Genomic DNA, 21,793 nt, shown 5'->3' with positions numbered 1-21,793 from the left:
GCCAAGCAGAGCCCCCGAGTCTGGCTGGCAAAAGCGGAGGGGCCGGACGGACTGTGTTCCGACAGCAAGCGCGACTTAGCGTCTGGGAGGTCATAAGTGAACAGCTCTGCTCGGAAAGCGGGAAGGCTGGAGGACAAAGGGAGGGAGAGCTGCTGAGCCCCCGGACGGCAGAGCTCAGCTTGGCGGGGAACAAAGGCGCACGCCAGCGCCATCTCCCCCGCCCATCCCCCAGCCAAAATCCCAAAGGGAACCAGTTCCTGCCAGGGAACTTGCTCGCTCCGCGCAAACACCCAACTCTGTGCTTCTGCGGAGCCAAACCGCCGGCAGCGGATCTGACTCCCTCCCGCTGCCACAGGGCTCCTCCTGAAGTGGATCACCTAAGGAGAAGCGAGCTAAGCCTGCCCCTCCAGCCCCCGTGCACCTTGCCTACCCACCCCAGCTAATACGCCAGATCCCCAGCAACACAAGCCTGGCAGTGTGCAAGTAGCCCAGACGGGACACGCCACCCCACAGTGAATCCCGCCCCTAGGAGAGGGGAAGAGAAGGCACACACCAGTCTGACTGTGGCCCCAGCAGTGGGCTGGGGGCAGACATCGGGTCGGACTGCGGCCACGCCCACTAACTCCAGTTATACACCACAGCACAGGGGAAGTGCCCTGCAGGTCCTCTCCAAAATGACCAAACGGAAGAATTCCCCTCAGAAGAATCTCCAGGAAATAACAACAGCTAATGAACTGATCCAAAAGGATTTAAATAATATAACAGAAAGTGAATTTAGAATAATAGTCATAAAATTAATCGCTGGGCTTGAAAACAGTATACAGGACAGCAGAGAATCTCTTGCCACAAAGATCGAGGGACTAAGGAACAGTCAGGAGGAGCTGAAAAACGCTTTAAACGAATTGCAAAACAAAATGGAATCCACGATGGCTCGGCTTGAAGAGGCAGAGGAGAGAATAGGTGAACTAGAAGATAAAGTTATGGAGAAAGAGGAAGCTGAAAGAAAGAGAGATAAAAAAATCCAGGAGTATGAGGGGAAAATTAGAGAACTAAGTGATACACTAAAAAAAAATAATATACGCATAATTGGTATCCCAGAGGAGGAAGAGAGAGGGAAGGGTGCTGAAGGGGTACTTGAACAAATTATAGCTGAGAACTTCCCTGAACTGGGGAAGGAAAAAGGCATTGAAATCCAAGAGGCACAGAGAACTCCCTTCAGACGTAACTTGAATCGATCTTCTGCACGACATATCATAGTGAAAATGGCAAAATACAAGGATAAAGAGAAAATTCTGAAAGCAGCAAGGGATAAACGTGCCCTCACATATAAAGGGAGACCTATAAGACTCGTGACTGATCTCTCCTTTGAAACTTGGCAGGCCAGAAAGGCTTGGCACGATATCTACAGTGTGCTAAACAGAAAAAATATGCAGCCGAGAATCCTTTATCCAGCAAGTCTGTCATTTAGAATAGAAGGAGAGATAAAGGTCTTCCCAAACAAACAAAAACTGAAGGAATTTGTCACCACGAAACCAGCCCTACAAGAGATCCTAAGGGGGATCCTGTGAGACAAAGTACCAGAGACATCACTACAAGCATAAAACATACAGACATCACAATGACTCTAAACCCATATCTTTCTATAATAACACTGAATGTAAATGGATTAAATGCGCCAACTAAAAGACATAGGGTATCAGAATGGATAAAAAAACAAGACCCATCTATTTGCTGTCTACAAGAGACACATTTCAGATCTGAGGACACCTTTAGATTGAGAGTGAGGGGATGGAGAACTATTTATCATGCTACTGGAAGCCAAAAGAAAGCTGGAGTAGCCATACTTATATCAGACAAACTAGACTTTAAATTAAAGGCTGTAACAAGAGATGAAGAAGGGCATTATATAATAATCACAGGGTCTATCCACCAGGAAGAGCTAACTATTATAAATGTCTATGCGCCAAATACCCGAGCCCCCAGATATATAAAACAATTACTCATAAACATAAGCAACCTCATTGATAAGAATGTGGTCATTGCAGGGGACTTTAACACCCCACTTACAGAAATGGATAGATCATCTAGACACACAGTCAATAAAGAAACAAGGGCCCTGAATGATACATTGGATCAGATGGACTTGACAGATATATTTAGAACTCTGCATCCCAAAGCAACAGAATATACTTTCTTCTCAAGTGCACATGGAACATTCTCCAAGATAGATCATATACTGGGTCACAAAACAGCCCTTCATAAGTTTACAAGAATTGAAATTATACCATGCATACTTTCAGACCACAATGCTATGAAGCTTGAAATCAACCACAGGAAAAAGTCTGGAAAACCTCCAAAAGCATGGAGGTTAAAGAACACCCTACTAACGAATGAGTGGGTCAACCAGGCAATTAGAGAAGAAATTAAAACATATATGGAAACAAACGAAAATGAAAATACAACAATCCAAACGCTCTGGGATGCAGCGAAGGCAGTCCTGAGAGGAAAATACATTGCAATCCAGGCCTATCTCAAGAAACAAGAAAAATCCCAAATACAAAATCTAACAGCACACCTAAAGGAAATAGAAGCAGAACAGCAAAGGCAGCCTAAACCCAGCAGAAGAAGAGAAATAATAAAGATCAGAGCAGAAATAAACAATATAGAATCTAAAAAAACTGTAGAGCAGATCAACGAAACCAAGAGTTGGTTTTTTGAAAAAATAAACAAAATTGACAAACCTCTAGCCAGGCTTCTCAAAAAGAAAAGGGAGATGACCCAAATAGATAAAATCATGAATGAAAATGGAATGATTACAACCAATCCCTCAGAGATACAAACAATTATCAGGGAATACTATGAAAAATTATATGCCAGCAAATTGGACAACCTGGAAGAAATGGACAAATTTCTAAACACCCACACTCTTCCAAAACTCAATCAGGAGGAAATAGAAAGCTTGAACAGACCCATAACCAGCGAAGAAATTGAATCGGTTATCAAAAATCTCCCAACAAATAAGAGTCCAGGACCAGATGGCTTCCCAGGGGAGTTCTACCAGACATTTAAAGCAGAGATAATACCTATCCTTCTCAAGCTATTCCAAGAAATAGAAAGGGAAGGAAAACTTCCAGACTCATTCTATGAAGCCAGTATTACTTTGATTCCTAAACCAGACAGAGACCCAGTAAAAAAAGAGAACTACAGGCCAATATCCCTGATGAATATGGATGCAAAAATTCTTAATAAGATACTAGCAAATCGAATTCAACAGCATATAAAAAGAATTATTCACCATGATCAAGTGGGATTCATTCCTGGGATGCAGGGCTGGTTCAACATTCGCAAATCGATCAACGTGATACATCACATTAACAAAAAAAAAGAGAAGAACCATATGATCCTGTCAATCGATGCAGAAAAGGCCTTTGACAAAATCCAGCACCCTTTCTTAATAAAAACCCTTGAGAAAGTCGGGATAGAAGGAACATACTTAAAGATCATAAAGGCCATTTATGAAAAGCCCACAGCTAACATCATCCTCAACGGGGAAAAACTGAGAGCTTTTTCCCTGAGATCAGGAACACGACAGGGATGCCCACTGTCACCGCTGCTGTTTAACATAGTGCTGGAAGTTCTAGCATCAGCAATCAGACAACAAAAGGAAATCAAAGGCATCAAAATTGGCAAAGATGAAGTCAAGCTTTCGCTTTTTGCAGATGACATGATATTATACATGGAAAATCCGATAGACTCCACCAAAAGTCTGCTAGAACTGATACATGAATTCAGCAAAGTTGCAGGATACAAAATCAATGTGCAGAAATCAGTTGCATTCTTATACACTAACAATGAAGCAACAGAAAGACAAATGAAGAAACTGATCCCATTCACAATTGCACCAAGAAGCATAAAATACCTAGGAATAAATCTAACCAAAGATGTAAAAGATCTGTATGCTGAAAACTATAGAAAGCTTATGCAGGTAATTGAAGAAGATATAAAGAAATGGAAAGACATTCCCTGCTCATGGATTGGAAGAATAAATATTGTCAAAATGTCAATACTACCCAAAGCTATCTACACATTCAATGCAATCCCAATCAAAATTGCACCAGCATTCTTCTCGAAACTAGAACAAGCAATCCTAAAATTCATATGGAACCACAAAAGGCCCCGAATAGCCAAAGTAATTTTGAAGAAGAAGACCAAAGCAGGAGGCATCACAATCCCAGACTTTAGCCTCTACTACAAAGCTGTCATCATCAAGACAGCATGGTATTGGCATAAAAACAGACACATAGACCAATGGAATAGAATAGAAACCCCAGAACTAGACCCACAAACGTATGGCCAACTCATCTTTGACAAAGCAGGAAAGAACATCCAATGGAAAAAAGACAGTCTCTTTAACAAATGGTGCTGGGAGAACTGGACAGCAACATGCAGAAGGTTGAAACTAGACCACTTTCTCACACCATTCACAAAAATAAACTCAAAATGGATAAAGGACCTGAATGTGAGACAGGAAACCATCAAAACCTTAGAGGAGAAAGCAGGAAAAGACCTCTCTGACCTCAGCCGTAGCAATCTCTTACTCGGCACATCCCCAAAGGCAAGGGAATTAAAAGCAAAAGTGAATTACTGGGACCTTATGAAGATAAAAAGCTTCTGCACAGCAAAGGAAACAACCAACAAAACTAAAAGGCAACCAACGGAATGGGAAAAGATATTTGCAAATGACACATCGGACAAAGGGCTAGTATCCAAAATCTATAAAGAGCTCATCAAACTCCACACCCGAAAAACAAATAACCCAGTGAAGAAATGGGCAGAAAACATGAATAGACACTTCTCTAAAGAAGACATCCGGATGGCCAACAGGCACATGAAAAGATGTTCAACGTCGCTCCTTATCAGGGAAATACAAATCAAAACCACACTCAGATACCACCTCACGCCAGTCAGAGTGGCCAAAATGAAGAAATCAGGAGACTATAGATGCTGGAGAGGATGTGGAGAAACGGGAACCCTCTTGCACTGTTGGTGGGAATGCAAATTGGTGCAGCCGCTCTGGAAAGCAGTGTGGAGGTTCCTCAGAAAATTAAAAATAGACCTACCCTATGACCCAGCAATAGCACTGCTAGGAATTTATCCAAGGGATACAGGAGTACTGATGCATAGGGGCACCTGTACCCCAATGTTTATAGCAGCACTCTCAACAATAGCCAAATTATGGAAAGAGCCTAAATGTCCATCAACTGATGAATGGATAAAGAAATTGTGGTTTATATACACAATGGAATACTACGTGGCAATGAGAAAAAATGAAATATGGCCTTTTGTAGCAACGTGGATGGAACTGGAGAGTGTGATGCTAAGTGAAATAAGCCATACAGAGAAAGACAGATACCATATGGTTTCACTCTTATGTGGATCCTGAGAAACGTAACAGAAACCCATGGGGGAGGGGAAGGAAAAAAAAAAAAAAAAGAGGTTAGAGTGGGAGAGAGCCAAAGCATAAGAGACTGTTAAAAACTGAGAACAAACTGAGGGTTGATGGGGGGTGGGAGGGAGGGCAGGGTGGGTGATGGGTATTGAGGAGGGCACCTTTTGGGATGAGCACTGGGTGTTGTATGGAAACCAATTTGACAGTAAATTTCATATATTAAAAAATAAAATAAAAAAAAAAAAAAAAAAAAAAATGACAGTACTTGGGGCACCTGGGTGGCTCAGTCGGTTAAGCCGCCGACTTCGGCTCAGGTCATGATCTCGCGGTCCGTGAGTTCGAGCCCCGCGTCGGGCTCTGTGCTGACAGCTCAGAGCCTGGAGCCTGTTTCGGATTCTGTGTCTCCCTCTCTCTGACCCTCCCCCGTTCATGCTCTGTCTCTCTCTGTCTCAAAAATAAATAAACGTTAAAAAAAATGCTTTTTAAAAAAAATGACAATACTTTAAAAAATCTCCTTCCCCATTAAAAAATATTTCTAATCTAAAACATATGAAATTCCATTTATACCACATTCTCCAATGTCACCATCTTGATGTTGAGAGCTTATTTTTCAAGTTGTCAATAATGTCTTTGAGGACACAAATGTGACAAGGTCAGAATGCACATCTAGAGGGAGCTACACATCTGTTATAAATTTCCTGCCTGTGTATGGGTAATACTTTCAATGAAAAGTGCTTTAGGGATGAAGATGGATGAAATAATTTCCCTAAGAATCATAGGTAGACAATTGAGCCTTCAAATAATAATTGTCATGTCTTCAAATCAGAGGAAGCCTGGGTGAAGTTATAGGTTTCTCTTTTGATGTAAGAGAAGGCTGTGGTGTTTTAAACTGCTCATCTACCATCCAGAATGCAGAGATTAGCAGCCCTCGGCCTTCTGCTCTGTGCAGCCCTGTCCAAGAAACAGGGCACCACGTCTCCTGTGTCCCCCTCTCCCCTGTCATGTTTTAGCCCAGGCCCTAATCATAGTGGATGAGAATCCTGTTTAGAGAAGCTGCTCATGCTGACCTTTACTGAAGCACTGCTGTTCCCAGCCCCTCCTGGGAAGCATGTGGACAGCCAGACCTTGAGCCCTTGGTGGCCCAGCCATCATCCCAAAGTGGATGGAAGGCTGGTTGCCTCCATAACCTGGGAGGAAGGAGGGCCCAGCAGGAGTCAGGGGCTCTGGAGCAGAATGCTTGGGATTTGAGGACCTGGAAAGAGTCAGATGCTTACACCCAACTCCTTCTTGGTGGTGAGGGAGGAACAGGTATCATGTCATTGATGTCTGCCCTGCCCGTCCCTCAATAAGGAAACAGTGGGGGGAGGGGCAACTTGGTGGCTCAGTCGGTTGAGCGTCCAACTTTGGCTCAGGTCATGATCTCAGGATTTGTGAGTTTGAGCCCCCCATTAGGTTCTGTGCTGACAGCTCAGAGCCTGGAGCCTGCTCTGGATTCTGTGTCTCCCTCTCTCTCTGCCCCTCTCTCAATTGTGTTCTGTCTCTCTCTCACTCAAAAATAAACATGGCAAAGAAATACAAGATAAAAACAGAAAACAGTGGGAGGAATATGGGACACTATAAGACTCACCCCCAAAACTACTACCATTAGTCTACCTCAGCTCCCACCTGGATTGGTGCTACTGTGAGGTAGCTGGTAGGTGGGAAAAGTCCACAACATCTGGATTAATGCAGGGTTTCCTCAATGTTCTACCAGACACACTGCTGACCCCTCATCCATTTCTTGCAATCAGGAATCCGCCACTTCCTGGGGACTGATAGCTGCCCTACTGATCACCACACACCACTGTGACTAGCAGGCACCGTGTGCTTGTGAGTACCTATTGAGGAGTGAACACCACCATCACCAGATCTAGAGGAAGGTTGTGTCCACCACCCCAGAAGGAACCAGGGGGAATGCACAGTCAATACAATTCAAAGAGTGACTTATCTTCTGCCCCTATTACTGTAGATTCTACCTGTTTGTGACTGTGTATACAGGAGTCACACTCTGTACAGCAAAACAGAATGACCGTACATCCTCCTGGAAGCAGATACTGACACAGAGACAGAACTGTGATGCGTTTATCAGGGGAAATGAGGAAAGACAAAATAGAAGGGACAGGATTGATCAGGGAAATAATTCAGTCAAATACAAATATCAGGCAACTTTTCTAAATATATTACGTCACCACAGCCCATTTGTCACAGTGCAGGGTTCTCTTCAAACTTCAAATTCTCCTGTAAGGCAAAGAGATTTGGGGTTATTGCAATGGGATCTTCTGTTGTCCTCTACGCATTTTGTCTTCAACAATGTATCTGTGGCCTTGGATGAACACTTAATTGTGGGGCCGCATCTGTGTGTCTACCTATAAGGGAAGATGACTGTCTTCAAATCTTAGATATAGATTCCTGAATGTACACAGTATCAAAGTTATCTTTTTCTTCTTTGTAAAGTAGGACCTGACTTTTCATAGAAAAAAACTGGGGTCTTTGCCGTACCTTTTGAAATAGTGACTGCCAATCTCTCAGCCTCAGGCATTATACTCTTAGTTGCATGAAATTGAAGGAACATCTGTAGATGATCTTCTGTATGCAGATATATTCATTTCCACCCTGAGAAGGGTGAGGGCCCACTCATCCGATAACATTTTACAAATTCCTTATGTGCTTATCATCTCTTCATCGTACTGACCTCAGAAACCAACATTGTCCCTGTTTCTCAGATTACAAACCTGAGGCTCTGAGATGGCCCCACTGAGAACTGGTGTTAGAGCTGAGACAGCAGGAACACAGGCAAAACCTCAGGAAATTGTGAGGGAAGTTCCAGAGATGCAAACCCTCAGGCAGGGTGGTGACAGCAGATGCAGGGGTGTGGTGACAGGAGTTCAGCAGGGTGGCTCCTCCTCAACCCTGAATCCCCACTAAGAGTCTGACTCAGGCTGGAAGCCAAGGAAGCCACTCAGCTGATCTACAACCTGTCTTCACATGTAATCTCATTGAGACACAAAAATTTAGGCAGACAAGCACTTCCTAAGACCAAGTTTAATTTACCAAATCTCCAGGACATTTTCTCATACATGTGCAGACCCTTCAGAAAACCAAGGGAAACAACAATCTTGTTTTTAAATTATGAACTGGGTGCACTGTGGTAACCTTGACATTCCAAAGAGGATGACGGCATTGTACACTGTGCTTGAACCTGTGAAGCAGTTCTTTGCAGATATCCTCATGCTCCCTGCCCAGGCTGTGGGCTCTGCCACGAAAGGCCTCCAAGTCCATCCTACTGACCCCAACACCCTCCCCTCTGCACCTCCTTGAACTCTGCTTGCCGTCCACAACTTCCCTTCTATTCCTGTATGATTCAAGTTTCTCCCATTGCTTCACTGCTGCTTCCATTATGGTGACCACATGTTCTGTGTCATATAATGCATGTGCCCCATTTCACACAGCACACCTGAGACACCTGAAGTTAGGGGTGCGTCTCATCTGTCACAGAACCCACAACATTGTGTCTGTAAAATACACACCAGTACTGCTGATACATCTACCTTTGTGTAAAAATCCTCTTTCTTGGGAAGATGGTGGTGTAGGAGGACACTGGGCTCACCTCGTCCTGCTGATCCCTTAGATTCTACTCACATCTGCCTAAATAACCCAGAAAACTAACAGAAGACTAGCAGAACGGACTCTCCGGAGAAAAGTGTAGACAGGAGGCCCACAGAAGAGGGTAGGAAGGGTGGAGAGGTGGTGCTCGCTACACAGACTGGCGGGAGGCAGCTGGGTGGTGGAGGGGCAGCCCGCCCGGCAAGGCAGAGCCCCCGAAGTCTGACTTGCAAAAGTGGAGGGGCCTGACTGCGTGAGTTCTGACAGCCAGCGAGACTTAACATCTGGAATGTTAAAAGTCAGCAGCTCTGCTTGGGGGGCAGGAAGGCAAGAGGACACCGGGAGGAAGAGTTGTTGAGCCCCAGAAGACAGAACTCAGCTCAGCAGGGAACAAGATGCTGGCCAGCACCATCTCCCTCTCCCATCCCCCAGCCGAAATTCCAAAGGGAACCAGTTCCAGTCACCAAACTTGCTTGCACCACGCAAATGCCCGACGCTGTGCTTCTGTGGATCCATCCATCCAATGGGTCTGCTTCCCTCCTGGTGCTGCAGGGCCCCTCCTGCAGGGGACCACCTACGGCAAAGCAAGCTACACCTGCCCCTCCCACCCCTGTGCACGTTGTGGATCCACTCCAGCTAATATGGCAGATCCCATTAAAGCAGCACCACAAGCCTGGCAGTGTGCAAGTAGCCCAGACAGGGGCCACACCACTCCACAGTGAGTCCTGCCCCTGGGAGAGGGGAAGGTAAGGTACACACCAGTCTGACTGTGGCCCCAGCGGTGGGCTGGGGACAGACATCGGGTCTGACTGTGGCCCTGCCCACCAGCACAAGTTACTCCAGACAGCACAGGGGAAGTGCCCTGCAGTGTGCGCCACCCCAGGGACTACCCAAAATGACAAAACGGAGAACTCTCCCCAAAAGAAACTCCAGGAAGTAGCGACAGCTAACAAATCGATCAAAAATGATTGAAGCAATATAACAGAACAAGAATTTAGAATAACAGTCATAAAACTAATCGCTGGGCTTGAAAAAAGTATAGAGGACAGCAGAGTATTGCTACAGAGATCAAGGGACTAATAAATAGTCATGAGGAGCTTTAAAAATGCTATAAATGAGGGGGGTCCGGAAGATGGCGGCGTAGGAGGACGCGGGGCTCACAGCGCGTCCTGCCGATCACTTAGATTCCACCTACACCTGCCTAAAGAACCCAGAAAACCGCCAGAGGATTAGCAGAAGGGAGTCTCCGGAGTCAAGCGCAGACGAGAGGCCCACGGAAGAGGGTAGGAAGGGCGGCGAGGCGGTGCGCGCTCCACGGACTGGCGGGAGGGAGCCGGGGCGGAGGGGCGGCTCGCCGGCCAAGCAGAGCCCCCGAGTCTGGCTGGCAAAAGCGGAGGGGCCGGACGGACTGTGTTCCGACAGCAAGCGCGACTTAGCGTCTGGGAGGTCATAAGTGAACAGCTCTGCTCGGAAAGCGGGAAGGCTGGAGGACAAAGGGAGGGAGAGCTGCTGAGCCCCCGGACGGCAGAGCTCAGCTTGGCGGGGAACAAAGGCGCACGCCAGCGCCATCTCCCCCGCCCATCCCCCAGCCAAAATCCCAAAGGGAACCAGTTCCTGCCAGGGAACTTGCTCGCTCCGCGCAAACACCCAACTCTGTGCTTCTGCGGAGCCAAACCGCCGGCAGCGGATCTGACTCCCTCCCGCTGCCACAGGGCTCCTCCTGAAGTGGATCACCTAAGGAGAAGCGAGCTAAGCCTGCCCCTCCAGCCCCCGTGCACCTTGCCTACCCACCCCAGCTAATACGCCAGATCCCCAGCAACACAAGCCTGGCAGTGTGCAAGTAGCCCAGACGGGACACGCCACCCCACAGTGAATCCCGCCCCTAGGAGAGGGGAAGAGAAGGCACACACCAGTCTGACTGTGGCCCCAGCAGTGGGCTGGGGGCAGACATCGGGTCGGACTGCGGCCACGCCCACTAACTCCAGTTATACACCACAGCACAGGGGAAGTGCCCTGCAGGTCCTCTCCAAAATGACCAAACGGAAGAATTCCCCTCAGAAGAATCTCCAGGAAATAACAACAGCTAATGAACTGATCCAAAAGGATTTAAATAATATAACAGAAAGTGAATTTAGAATAATAGTCATAAAATTAATCGCTGGGCTTGAAAACAGTATACAGGACAGCAGAGAATCTCTTGCCACAAAGATCGAGGGACTAAGGAACAGTCACGAGGAGTTGAAAAACGCTTTAAACGAATTGCAAAACAAAATGGAATCCACGATGGCTCGGCTTGAAGAGACAGAGGAGAGAATAGGTGAACTAGAAGATAAAGTTATGGAGAAAGAGGAAGCTGAAAGAAAGAGAGATAAAAAAATCCAGGAGTATGAGGGGAAAATTAGAGAACTAAGTGATACACTAAAAAAAAATAATATACGCATAATTGGTATCCCAGAGGAGGAAGAGAGAGGGAAGGGTGCTGAAGGGGTACTTGAACAAATTATAGCTGAGAACTTCCCTGAACTGGGGAAGGAAAAAGGCATTGAAATCCAAGAGGCACAGAGAACTCCCTTCAGACGTAACTTGAATCGATCTTCTGCACGACATATCATAGTGAAAATGGCAAAATACAAGGATAAAGAGAAAATTCTGAAAGCAGCAAGGGATAAACGTGCCCTCACATATAAAGGGAGACCTATAAGACTCGTGACTGATCTCTCCTTTGAAACTTGGCAGGCCAGAAAGGCTTGGCACGATATCTACAGTGTGCTAAACAGAAAAAATATGCAGCCGAGAATCCTTTATCCAGCAAGTCTGTCATTTAGAATAGAAGGAGAGATAAAGGTCTTCCCAAACAAACAAAAACTGAAGGAATTTGTCACCACGAAACCAGCCCTACAAGAGATCCTAAGGGGGATCCTGTGAGACAAAGTACCAGAGACATCACTACAAGCATAAAACATACAGACATCACAATGACTCTAAACCCATATCTTTCTATAATAACACTGAATGTAAATGGATTAAATGCGCCAACTAAAAGACATAGGGTATCAGAATGGATAAAAAAACAAGACCCATCTATTTGCTGTCTACAAGAGACACATTTCAGATCTGAGGACACCTTTAGATTGAGAGTGAGGGGATGGAGAACTATTTATCATGCTACTGGAAGCCAAAAGAAAGCTGGAGTAGCCATACTTATATCAGACAAACTAGACTTTAAATTAAAGGCTGTAACAAGAGATGAAGAAGGGCATTATATAATAATCACAGGGTCTATCCACCAGGAAGAGCTAACTATTATAAATGTCTATGCGCCAAATACCCGAGCCCCCAGATATATAAAACAATTACTCATAAACATAAGCAACCTCATTGATAAGAATGTGGTCATTGCAGGGGACTTTAACACCCCACTTACAGAAATGGATAGATCATCTAGACACACAGTCAATAAAGAAACAAGGGCCCTGAATGATACATTGGATCAGATGGACTTGACAGATATATTTAGAACTCTGCATCCCAAAGCAACAGAATATACTTTCTTCTCGAGTGCACATGGAACATTCTCCAAGATAGATCATATACTGGGTCACAAAACAGCCCTTCATAAGTTTACAAGAATTGAAATTATACCATGCATACTTTCGGACCACAATGCTATGAAGCTTGAAATCAACCACAGGAAAAAGTCTGGAAAACCTCCAAAAGCATGGAGGTTAAAGAACACCCTACTAACGAATGAGTGGGTCAACCAGGCAATTAGAGAAGAAATTAAAACATATATGGAAACAAACGAAAATGAAAATACAACAATCCAAACGCTCTGGGATGCAGCGAAGGCAGTCCTGAGAGGAAAATACATTGCAATCCAGGCCTATCTCAAGAAACAAGAAAAATCCCAAATACAAAATCTAACAGCACACCTAAAGGAAATAGAAGCAGAACAGCAAAGGCAGCCTAAACCCAGCAGAAGAAGAGAAATAATAAAGATCAGAGCAGAAATAAACAATATAGAATCTAAAAAAACTGTAGAGCAGATCAACGAAACCAAGAGTTGGTTTTTTGAAAAAATAAACAAAATTGACAAACCTCTAGCCAGGCTTCTCAAAAAGAAAAGGGAGATGACCCAAATAGATAAAATCATGAATGAAAATGGAATGATTACAACCAATCCCTCAGAGATACAAACAATTATCAGGGAATACTATGAAAAATTATATGCCAGCAAATTGGACAACCTGGAAGAAATGGACAAATTTCTAAACACCCACACGCTTCCAAAACTCAATCAGGAGGAAATAGAAAGCTTGAACAGACCCATAACCAGCGAAGAAATTGAATCGGTTATCAAAAATCTCCCAACAAATAAGAGTCCAGGACCAGATGGCTTCCCAGGGGAGTTCTACCAGACATTTAAAGCAGAGATAATACCTATCCTTCTCAAGCTATTCCAAGAAATAGAAAGGGAAGGAAAACTTCCAGACTCATTCTATGAAGCCAGTATTACTTTGATTCCTAAACCAGACAGAGACCCAGTAAAAAAAGAGAACTACAGGCCAATATCCCTGATGAATATGGATGCAAAAATTCTTAATAAGATACTAGCTAATCGAATTCAACAGCATATAAAAAGAATTATTCACCATGATCAAGTGGGATTCATTCCTGGGATGCAGGGCTGGTTCAACATTCGCAAATCGATCAACGTGATACATCACATTAACAAAAAAAAAGAGAAGAACCATATGATCCTGTCAATCGATGCAGAAAAGGCCTTTGACAAAATCCAGCACCCTTTCTTAATAAAAACCCTTGAGAAAGTCGGGATAGAAGGAACATACTTAAAGATCATAAAGGCCATTTATGAAAAGCCCACAGCTAACATCATCCTCAACGGGGAAAAACTGAGAGCTTTTTCCCTGAGATCAGGAACACGACAGGGATGCCCACTCTCACCGCTGCTGTTTAACATAGTGCTGGAAGTTCTAGCATCAGCAATCAGACAACAAAAGGAAATCAAAGGCATCAAAATTGGCAAAGATGAAGTCAAGCTTTCGCTTTTTGCAGATGACATGATATTATACATGGAAAATCCGATAGACTCCACCAAAAGTCTGCTAGAACTGATACATGAATTCAGCAAAGTTGCAGGATACAAAATCAATGTGCAGAAATCAGTTGCATTCTTATACACTAACAATGAAGCAACAGAAAGACAAATGAAGAAACTGATCCCATTCACAATTGCACCAAGAAGCATAAAATACCTAGGAATAAATCTAACCAAAGATGTAAAAGATCTGTATGCTGAAAACTATAGAAAGCTTATGCAGGTAATTGAAGAAGATATAAAGAAATGGAAAGACATTCCCTGCTCATGGATTGGAAGAATAAATATTGTCAAAATGTCAATACTACCCAAAGCTATCTACACATTCAATGCAATCCCAATCAAAATTGCACCAGCATTCTTCTCGAAACTAGAACAAGCAATCCTAAAATTCATATGGAACCACAAAAGGCCCCGAATAGCCAAAGTAATTTTGAAGAAGAAGACCAAAGCAGGAGGCATCACAATCCCAGACTTTAGCCTCTACTACAAAGCTGTCATCATCAAGACAGCATGGTATTGGCATAAAAACAGACACATAGACCAATGGAATAGAATAGAAACCCCAGAACTAGACCCACAAACGTATGGCCAACTCATCTTTGACAAAGCAGGAAAGAACATCCAATGGAAAAAAGACAGTCTCTTTAACAAATGGTGCTGGGAGAACTGGACAGCAACATGCAGAAGGTTGAAACTAGACCACTTTCTCACACCATTCACAAAAATAAACTCAAAATGGATAAAGGACCTGAATGTGAGACAGGAAACCATCAAAACCTTAGAGGAGAAAGCAGGAAAAGACCTCTCTGACCTCAGCCGTAGCAATCTCTTACTCGGCATATCCCCAAAGGCAAGGGAATTAAAAGCAAAAGTGAATTACTGGGACCTTATGAAGATAAAAAGCTTCTGCACAGCAAAGGAAACAACCAACAAAACTAAAAGGCAACCAACGGAATGGGAAAAGATATTTGCAAATGACACATCGGACAAAGGGCTAGTATCCAAAATCTATAAAGAGCTCATCAAACTCCACACCCGAAAAACAAATAACCCAGTGAAGAAATGGGCAGAAAACATGAATAGACACTTCTCTAAAGAAGACATCCGGATGGCCAACAGGCACATGAAAAGATGTTCAACGTCGCTCCTTATCAGGGAAATACAAATCAAAACCACACTCAGATACCACCTCACGCCAGTCAGAGTGGCCAAAATGAAGAAATCAGGAGACTATAGATGCTGGAGAGGATGTGGAGAAACGGGAACCCTCTTGCACTGTTGGTGGGAATGCAAATTGGTGCAGCCGCTCTGGAAAGCAGTGTGGAGGTTCCTCAGAAAATTAAAAATAGACCTACCCTATGACCCAGCAATAGCACTGCTAGGAATTTATCCAAGGGATACAGGAGTACTGATGCATAGGGGCACCTGTACCCCAATGTTTATAGCAGCACTCTCAACAATAGCCAAATTATGGAAAGAGCCTAAATGTCCATCAACTGATGAATGGATAAAGAAATTGTGGTTTATATACACAATGGAATACTACGTGGCAATGAGAAAAAATGAAATATGGCCTTTTGTAGCAACATGGATGGAACTGGAGAGTGTGATGCTAAGTGAAATAAGCCATACAGAGAAAGACAGATACCATATGGTTTCACTCTTATGTGGATCCTGAGAAACGTAACAGAAACCCATGGGGGAGGGGAAGGAAAAAAAAAAAAAAAGAGGTTAGAGTGGGAGAGAGCCAAAGCATAAGAGACTGTTAAAAACTGAGAACAAACTGAGGGTTGATGGGGGGTGGGAGGGAGGGCAGGGTGGGAGGGAGGGCAGGGTGGGTGATGGGTATTGAGGAGGGCACCTTTTGGGATGAGCACTGGGTGTTGTATGGAAACCAATTTGACAGTAAATTTCATATATTAAAAAAAAAAAAAAAAAATGCTATAAATGAGGTGCAAAATAAAATGGAGGCGACCACAGCTCAGATTGAAGAGGCAGAGGAGAGAATAGGCTAATTAGAAGATAAAATTATGGGAAAAGAGGAAGCTGAAAAAAAGAGATTAAAAAAACTCCAGGAGTATGAGGGGAGAATTAGAGAAGTAAGTGATGCAATCAAATGGAACAATATCTGTATAATAGGAATTCCAGAAGAGGAAGAGAGAGAGAAAGGGGCTGAAGGTGTACTTGAACAAATCATAGCTGAGAACTTTCCTGATCTGGGGAAGGAAAAAGGCATTGAAATCCAAGAGGCACAGAGAACTCCCTTCAAACATAACTTGAATCGATCTTCTGCACGATATATCACAGTGAAACTGACAAAATAGAAGGATAAAGAGAAAATTCTGAAAGCAGCTAGGGATAAACAGGCTCTAACACATAAAGGGAGACCCATAAGACTAGTGGCAGACCTATCTACTGAAACTTGGCAGGCCAGAAAGGAATGGCAGGAAATCTTCAATGTGATAACAGAAAAAAATATGCAGCCAAGAATCCTTTACCTAGCAAGTCTGTCATTCAGAATAGAAGGAGAGATAAAGGTCTTCCCAAACAAACAAAAACTGAAGGAATTCATCACCACTAAACCAGCCCTACAAGAGATCCTATGGGGATTCTGTGAGTGAAATGTTGCAAGGACCACAAAGAACCAGAGACATTGCTACAAGCATGAAACCTATGGATATCACAATGACTCTAAACCCATATCTTTCTATAATAACACTGAATGTAAATGGACTAAATGCTCCAACCAAAAGACATAAGGTATCAGAATGGATAAAAACACAAGACCCATCTATTTGCTGTCTACAAGAGATTCATTTTAGACCCGAGGACACCTTCAGATTGAAAGTGAGGGATGGAGAACCATCTATCATGCTACTGGAAGTCAAAAGAAAGCTTGAGTAGCCATACTGATATCAGACAAACTAGACTTTAAATTAAAGGCTGTAACAAGAGATGAAGAAGGGCATTATATAATAATTACAGGGTCTATCCATCAGGAAGAGCTAACAATTATAAATGTCTATGTGCTGAATACAGGAGCCCCCAAATATATAAAACAATTCATCACAAACATAAGCAACCCTATTGATAAGAATGTGGTAATTTCAGGGGACTTTAATACTCCACTTACAACAATGCATAGATCATCTAGACACAGGATCAATAAAGAAACAAGGGCCCTGAATGATACATTGGTTCAGATGGACTTGACAGATATATTTAGAACTCTGCATCCCAAAGCAACAGAATATACTTTCTTCTCGAGTGCACATGGAACATTCTCCAAGATAGATCACATACTCGGTCACAAAACAGCCCTTCATAAGTATACAAGAATTTAGATCATACCATGCATACTTTCAGACCACAACGCTATGAAGCTTGAAATCAACCACAGGAAAAAGTCTGGAAAACCTCCAAAAGCATGGATGTTAAAGAACACCCTACTAAAGAATGAATGGGTCAACCAGGCAATTAGAGAAGAAATTTAAAAATATATGGAAACAAATGAAAATGAAAATACAACAATCCAAACGCTTTGGGATGCAGCGAAGGCAGTCCTGAGAGGAAAACACATTGCAATCCAGGCCTATCTCAAGAAACAAGAAAAATCCCAAATACAAAATCTAACAGCACACCTAAAGGAAATACAAGCAGAACAGCAAAGACAGCCCAAACCCATCAGAAAAAAAGAAATAATAAAGATCAGAGCAGAAATAAACAATATAGAATCTAAAAAAACTGTAGAGCAGATCAATGAAACCAAGAGTTGGTTTTTTGAAAAAATAAACAAAATTGATAAACCTCTAGACAGGCTTCTCAAAAAGAAAGGGAGATGACCCAAATAGATAAAATCATGAATGAAAATGGAATTATTACAACCAATCCCTCAGAGATACAAGCAATTATCAGGGAATACTATGAAAAATTATATGCCAACAAACTGGACAACCTGGAAGAAATGGACAAATTCCTAAGCACCCACACACTTCCAAAACTCCATACCTCTCCATGGAAGGATCTCCCTGTCAGGTCCTCTTGCCATTGGTTTGTGCCTCCTGAATTCCTCTGGAAGCCTCTGTCTTTGGATGACTTCCAGTCTTGAAGATCAAGATGAATCAGTTTCACTAAGAGTTACCACACCCAGGTCTCCAGTGGACACCGAACAGTTTAGCCTTTTTAAAAACCTCACAGCACCCTTAAAAAAAAAAAAATGTCAAAATCCTGGACCTGCATTTCAAGTAGGTGACCTCCCTGCTCTGTCCCACTACCGCCCTCTCCAGATCATGAGCCCCGAGCTGGGAGGAGCTGGAAGAGAGAAACGCATCCATGTTCAGCTGTGGCAGGGTGTGCACAAGAGGACAGAAAAACATTCTTCCCCAAGTGTCCTGAGCCGCCTTCTCACAAAGAGCCATCTGAAAGAGCACATCAATAAAAACCCATGTGGAGAGATTCAGTGGCCCATATCATCATCTGCGTTAGGTGCTGAAGCACTCAGGAACTATTAGGCAGAGTGCAGGCTACCTGGTTTCCGAAGGTGAGCTCTGACTGCTCCAGCTGTTCTTGTGTTTCTTCTACTCTTCTCCTGGGCGTGCAATGGCTTTCATCAGATGCAGCACCATGTTGAGGGTGATGTTAATTGGCCCAGGTTCCCATTATAAGAACTGAATTCTCATACACACGACCCAATCATATAAGACACATTTCACATGAGGAGAGTACAGAAAGCTCCCAGCCATCGCTACATCATCTTGGATTTATTATTCAATGCCTGCGGGACTCCACATTGACACGGTCTCCTTACCTGTGGTGACAGCTCCCTAATCTTGCAATAAGTATCTTTCATCATAAAGTTCAAATCTTTTCCTTGTATCCTTATCATTTCCTCATGGTTACAACAAGTGGGTCTCTCAAATGGGATGGTCATATTTGTTGATGTGATTCGTCCTCCACCGAACTGCTTCCTGAGGTTTGTAATCATTTCCAGCACCTCCAGGAACATGTTCAGGAACCACATTTCCACATAGTCTGGCCAGCATCGGGGATCAGGAAATCTTTATTGACTTAACTTGTTTAGGTTCATATTTTTAACTTAATGTCTGGAAAATGTCACATTTCTCTTGAAGTCTCTATAGGAACAAATGTCTCTTGAATGTTTGTGTGTATTTGTGTGCTACTTGGCTCTAAACACTGTACAAAGTTTCAAAGTAATACAATGGGTGTCGTGTGAGCTGCTGGTAGAAGCTAAACTCACTTGTAGTTCCGTAGCTCTTCTGCAGCTAATTTCACTTTCTCCTCTGTAACTGACAGCTGCTTCTCCCCTTCCACCTGCTCCCATTCTTTCAGTCCCAGCTTCCTACAGGAGAAAGAAACATAGATTCCCTGGTAGCCCATGTGAAATTCTGCCTTTTTTCCCTCCCTGAAATCTGAAGGCAGGTCTCAAATGTGCCCTCTCCCATTCCCCGTAAATGCACAGATCCACAAACACACCCAGAGGAAAGCATTGATGCCCCCCATGAAGGGACTAAACAAAGTCAAACTCCAGCGCGCTGGCAAGTCTTTGGCAACTCTGAGCTTCTCTTCATAGCTCTCTATTCCTACCCATTAATACAGCACATAAATATAAAAAGCCCACACGAGATGCACTCAGGCTCTTGTGATTGGGACTGCATAAGCGTATTTCTTTTCAGTGTACAAAGCCAAGCCTGACCAACTCATCACAACTAAACACATAAAGATGATGCAGGGGTTCCTGACTTGTCTGATTTCCCCCCAAGAGTCCTGAACTCTCAATCAAGGCTCGGGCCATGACATTGCCATAGAGACATCTTTCTTGGACATGGTGTTATTAACACTGTACAATGACCTACTGGACATTTCTACACTTCACGAGGGAACTCCTGCCACCTGCGTCAAAAACACTAGTTGAGAAGAATGCAAAATACACTGATGAAAAGAAAATGATGTGAATTGCCCACCTTCAGAATATTGTCTCCTGGGAAAGGAATGCGGGGAAGGGATGGGAAGGGAAAAGAGGGAAAGGAAGGAAAACTGAGTTCACAGGATTCAGTAATGCCGGCACCCCTGATCTCCTGCCAGACATAAACTCCCATCTCATCTGCACCAAGATACCATCTCAGTACACCTGAATTCTCCTCCAAATATTTCCTACCCAATGTCTAGAGTTTAACCAAAAATATACATACATATGGCAGTCATGTCGCTATGATGGGACTGAAATGTAAAGGACAATGAAAATGAACCCTGAGGTTTCCACAAAGTGAAGGAAGGTGCAGATCACAGATATCAAAGCAGAAGGGAGAAACACAATTCTTTACTGATTACTATGGTAAAAGTATGGTTGGTGTTAAATGTGCTCAAAGAAAGAAAATTATCCCCGTTGTCTGATGCATTCGTTCTTACAACAGTGTTTGTAACAATTAACTCCTGAAAGTCTTACTCTTCTGTGAGCTTCTGTGAGCTTCTTTGTCCACACATTCCATCACAAACGTCTACATTCTTCTTCAGCGTGTCCCATCTGGCGTCCTTTGACCCTTTCTCACACCTAAGTGCATCACAGTTGTCCCCCAGTTCCTTTTTGCTGTCAAGCATAAAACAGTTTACTTGAATGTGCGCACCTGTTCCCACGAGTCAGCCCAGGAGCAGGGAGAGGAGAAAGGACAGGTTTCCCAAGGCAGGAAGCCACTTTTTACTTTCCCGGACCAAACTCATTCTACCAAGTGAGGTTTTCTTCCAAGCAACACCTCTTCCAGGTTACATTTACGAGATGTCAAGATTCCCTGCATCGAATCCTTGATGCGTGTACTCATATCTCCTGACTTTAAGACAGATTTGAGAAAGGTGGAATGACTATAGAAGGACGTGAATGTACTTAGCACTACTAAAATGTACACTTAAATGTTTATGCTGGGAACTTTCTAATGCATGTATTTTACCACAGTTAAAGAAGAGAAACTCAAAAAGGAAGTAATGATGTTCATTTCTGATTTACATAACATTTGACAGTAAATTTTTTTTTATCTGATTCTTATGGATCTTAAGCTGAGCATTTTCTTTCTGCACAGGCTGTTTCTTCAGACTTCGATTTCACTTTGCTGGTATGAACTTTGTCAAGGGAGAGGTGAACCTGAGCAAAACATTCTCTTTAGTGACTTCTTCCCAAGAAGAAGATCACTCAGTAGATAACATATACATCGAATATTCTAAGACATGAAAGATTTGTTTTTCTTCAAAGCTAAAGTGTACAATGGGAATCCTGCAGGAAATAGAGGGAATTTACTTCTGAAACTTCTGAAGTGTTTACTAAAATAGCACTTTTCAAGTTCTTTGTAGATTTTTCCTTTCCCCGATTTGCAAGTAGGATAGAAACAAAACGTGTACTATGCTTTCCAAACAAACACTGGACAATGTGTCACAAGAGCCAGTCCCTGTATCATTAAAAACAGTCAATCCAGTTTAGGCCAAAGAGAAAAGCCAGACACATAAAGAAATGAAGGATGAAGAGAACAGTGGAAGGTGTAAATGTTTCAGAGCAACTATCTTGGTTTCCAGACAAT

The 21,793-nt window shown here is 43.3% G+C and overlaps 1 long non-coding RNA gene across 1 annotated transcript; it reads right to left on the bottom strand.

Annotated features, from left to right (window-relative positions):
* Nucleotides 1–7,532: 7,532 nt before the first annotated feature.
* Nucleotides 7,533–21,397, bottom strand: LOC144614571 (uncharacterized). Its single transcript, XR_013552405.2, has 4 exons — nt 20,677–21,397; nt 19,471–19,572; nt 18,222–18,414; nt 7,533–7,726 (listed from the first exon to the last, which is right to left on the bottom strand). It is a non-coding gene; the product is annotated as an uncharacterized LOC144614571 (long non-coding RNA).
* Between the last annotated feature and the right edge of the window lie 396 nt (nt 21,398–21,793).

Source organism: Panthera onca, chromosome E2 (genome assembly GCF_046562875.1).
Source record: "Panthera onca isolate mPanOnc1 chromosome E2, mPanOnc1 haplotype 2, whole genome shotgun sequence".
Lineage (NCBI taxonomy): Eukaryota > Metazoa > Chordata > Mammalia > Carnivora > Felidae > Panthera > Panthera onca.
This window is presented reverse-complemented; position numbering and strand designations above follow the sequence as displayed.